Source organism: Hyperoodon ampullatus (genome assembly GCF_949752795.1).
Source record: "Hyperoodon ampullatus genome assembly, chromosome: X".
Classification (NCBI taxonomy): Eukaryota; Metazoa; Chordata; class Mammalia; order Artiodactyla; family Ziphiidae; genus Hyperoodon; species Hyperoodon ampullatus.
In genome coordinates, this window is record NC_136913.1 from 14,198,991 (window position 1) to 14,203,214 (window position 4,224).

Below are 4,224 nucleotides of genomic sequence, written 5' to 3' on the forward strand. Positions count from 1 at the left end.
TGTACACCCTTTATTATGGCGGTTGCGTAGTTGGATAGAGGGCTCTCAGCTCACGTTGGTTAGCAAGTCTGGCAAAAGCCTATGTAGCCTGGAACCCTATTTAAAAATACTTCTATTCTCTGGTAATCACAGTGTGCTTACTATAGAAAACCTAGAAAACATAAAATGTATACAACACAAAAATTATTTATAATCCTGACCCTTAAAGATAACCAATTGGGCTTCCCTGGTGGCGCAGTGGTTGAGAGTCCGCCTGCCTTTGCAGAGGACACGGGTTCATGCCCCGGTCCGGGAAGATCCCACATGCCGCGGAGCGGCGGGGCCCGTGAGCCATGGCCGCTGAGCCTGCGCGTCCAGAGCCTGTGCTCCGCAATGGGAGAGGCCACAGCAGTGAGAGGCCCGCGTACTGCAAAAAAAAAAAAAAAAACAAAAAACAAAAACACAAAAAACCAATTAACACTGGAGCATTGCTTTATTTAAGTCTTTTTTTTTTCTCTTATGGGTGTATGGGTGTGTACACATTTTTTTTACACAAAGATAACGTGTCTGCAGTGAATATGCTTTTTTTCACACCAAACATTGTCCTATTTCATCAAGCCCTAGTGTTACTGTTATTTTCACTCACTGCATAGTGTGGATCTATCAATTTATTCAACAGTATCCCTATTGTTGGATTTTTAAGTTATTTTAAGTTTTGAACTATTAAAGAATCCTGTGCTATAAACAATCCTGTGGTGGATTTCCTTAAATACTTTCATACATTACTGGTCATTTCCCTAGGATAAATTATATCAAGAAATATGAATACAGAAGTCTTTCCAGATTTGCCCTCCATAAAGACTACAAAAAAATTTACCGTCAACAATAAATTTTGCTGTTCCTGCACCAAATTACTGTAACCTTTGCCGGTTTGGTAAATTTTATGTTTATTCATCTCTGCACATATTGGCTAAGCCAAACACATTTTTCTGTATTTAATGGGCATTAAGTTTGGTTGGTTGCCCCAAATTATTAATAATTGTTGGATTTTTTACATGTTAATAGCCGAATAGCTTTTTTACTTTAAAATTCACTTTAAGTACTAAAGGGTGGAGTCAATTTTTTCCCCTCCCTCCTACCCCATAGTTTTCCATTAGGATGTTCGTCTTTTTTAGTGTTACAGAGTTTGTTGCTACTGAATATGCCTGGTGTTAAAGCAATTCTGGTAAAAAAGAGTGGTCAGAGAAACTTGCTTGAAAAAAAATTAGGGACTTCCCTGGTGGTCCAGTGCTTAGGACTCCACGCTCTCACTGCCAGGGGCCTAGGTTCAATCCCTGGTTGGAGAACTAAGATACCCTGCATGGCCAAAAAAATAAATAAATAAAAAGCTTAAGACAAAATATCATTCTTAGGTTTCAGATCATAAAAAAGAAAATATGCTCTCATACTTCCTTATAAATTTTTTATTTTCTTAGTAACCTCCTCTCCATTGACGTACTGGAGATCTCGAGTTTCCGAGTATGTGGCATTTGGCAACTTGAGATTTGGAAATGACTTAAGGATGCACAAAATACTGAGTTTAACAGAAATAGGAAAAGAAATTTCTTCAAGATTGGGATTTCTGAGTGGTATCTGTGGAAAATGAAAGTTCTTTAATCTGTAGTCTAAAGGAAAGGAATTATGTGGTCCAGAACACATTTTACTTTAAAAATTGATTTGTGGGAATTCTCTGGTGGTCCAGTGGTTAGGACTCAGCGCTTTCACTGCCGTGGGCCCGGGGTTCAATCCCTGGTCGGGGAACTAAGATCCCACAGGCCATGTGGTGCGGCCAAAAAAAAGAAAAAGAAAATTTGATTTGTTCCAGAATTTAAATGCCTCTACCCTAAAAATGACTGAAAATTTTCTGTATCTACTGGATTCACAAATGCTGAATAATTCTCACTAAATTCAAAATTTTTCAATCCTTTTCTAAATACAGCCAAGACATACACAATTAAAAGTGGGCATTCAAAGCTGAATATTCATCTTAATAGCTCATGGAGGAAAAAAAGAGATGAACACCAGCTTGCCCTCAAGGCAAAGATGTTGGTGACTTTTCCCTCAAGTGTTAATGGGTAGTATGAGAGGGATGGAAGGAAGTAGTTTTTAAACCACTGACTGGGTCATTATCCTGATAAATGTCCATCTTGAACTTAGACTTACTAATGCATTTTTAAACTTACAATTTGATTACTATTTGTGATTCAAAAATTCCAACTCTACATTGCCAGCAGAAGGCCATATGCCTGTTTTCAGTGGATAGCTGCATGTTGGAGGCTCTTTAAATCTACACGTATCCTTTTCTTTTAATTGCACACATATCTACTTTTAGCAGACTAGCAAATTCATTTGATGGTAGTTGTTTCCTTGATCTTAAATATCCTCATTTCATTGTTTTCCTATTTTTTCCAGAAATCAGAGTATACTTTAAAAAAAAAAAATCCACTTTTGTATGTAACATTTCCTATCTGTACTTAATAGGCAGTCCCTTAACCAAAATTTTGATTTGCTACTCATACTAGGCAGTAGTTGGCACATACCTGTCCATTTCAGCAAGTGTGCTAGCACCTCCAGTTAGTGGTGGGGGGGACTCCAGTTGATTTGGAATACCTCTGATTACCTGGAGTGATCTGAGTTGCTCATTCAGAAAGAGTCAACTGCATCAAGGTTTTAAAAGCAGTATTTATTGATTGAAAATAAATGTGTAGATAAGCTCTCAGTAGCATGGACTCCACATTATTTTTTAATGAGCTTGAAGTACATGAAGACTCCTTAAATCTTCCGCCATTTATCTTGTGTGTGCTTTTAACCACCACCACATTCAAATGTGGGTGAATTTTCAACATTTTACTCAAAAAATTTTTTCTTTAAATTCTTCCTTCAGCAGTTCTTCATAATTTGACAAACTTTTGGAAAGAGACAGATAAAAACACACAACAGTGGTGTACATTGGACATTTATTACAACTAATTGGCGATGTGATAAGATGTGCTCATGTGGCCTGAATATTGGTCACAATCACAACAAAGCTTAATCCAGCCCAGCAGATACAAATGAAAGTGTAAACTGTGAAGACATGTTTACATACATAGATGTATAAAAGTGACATTGAAACAACTGTATATCCTTTAAAAATATAGAGCCCGCTAGTGCCATTTTACCTCATTCAACTCACACTTTCATATGAGAGGTGGTATCTGTTTTTATATTTATGACTTCCAATAACTAGGCAGTGCCACAGAAGGGAAGGAAGCTGCCCTAAAGTTTGCTGCACTTCTAAGTGGAGGGAAGCAATAGGGGAGTAAAATAAATTTGGCTGTAACAAGCACCCTGGAAGGAATATTCGTGCTTTAAACAATGACTTATGCAACACTTTGTGAAGGGAGTAAAACATTTTCCCTAACATACTGTTATTAAGAATCCCTGGTAAGTCAACATTTCCATTTTATTTTGGGGGCATCAAAAAGAATACAACTAAGTGACTAAATGACTATGACAACAACAAACATCTCAGGAGTCAAGTGTTCCTTGGCCTTAAAAATAACGTGCTTACTATTACGAAACAGCTGATCTCTGTTCCTCGTCCCAGGTCTGGAATGCCTAAGAAATAATTTTTAGTGTAAAACAGCATCATTCCCGTAGTCTTTTGTGTATTCCCTTTGTCTTAAGGTGTTTAGTTTCTAATAAGGGTCTTTGGTATACATTTGTTTTTTTTCTAAAGTTTCAACATAGAGTGAAATTTTTATTCATTTGATATGTGACATGTCAATTCCCTTTATTCGCACATATACTAAAATGCACTAGTCTTTGGTTTCATAAAACCAGGTTTCACATAATTTAACTTTTTTGCCAAAGACAGTAATTAATAAATGTATATTGCCTGATTGTGTCATATTCATAGATACACATAATCAAGGTAATGATAATAATCTATTCAAGAGAAACAGACCTATAAACTTTAAAATAGCCAGAAAAAGTATCTTTCTTTTCCTGCATTCGTTCTAATTCGTATTTAAGTCCCTTATTATCACTTGATTAACCAAAATTCCCTTTAAAAAAAGATTGTGTAGGCCTGAATGAAGCAGCTTAGCAGAACAGTAATACTGACAAGACGTCATCTTACACCATTAGCTAACATGGACATGAAGGCAGTGACCATCTACAGTGTGTGAAATGCCACAAGAAGTCATCAACAGGGGAGGAGAG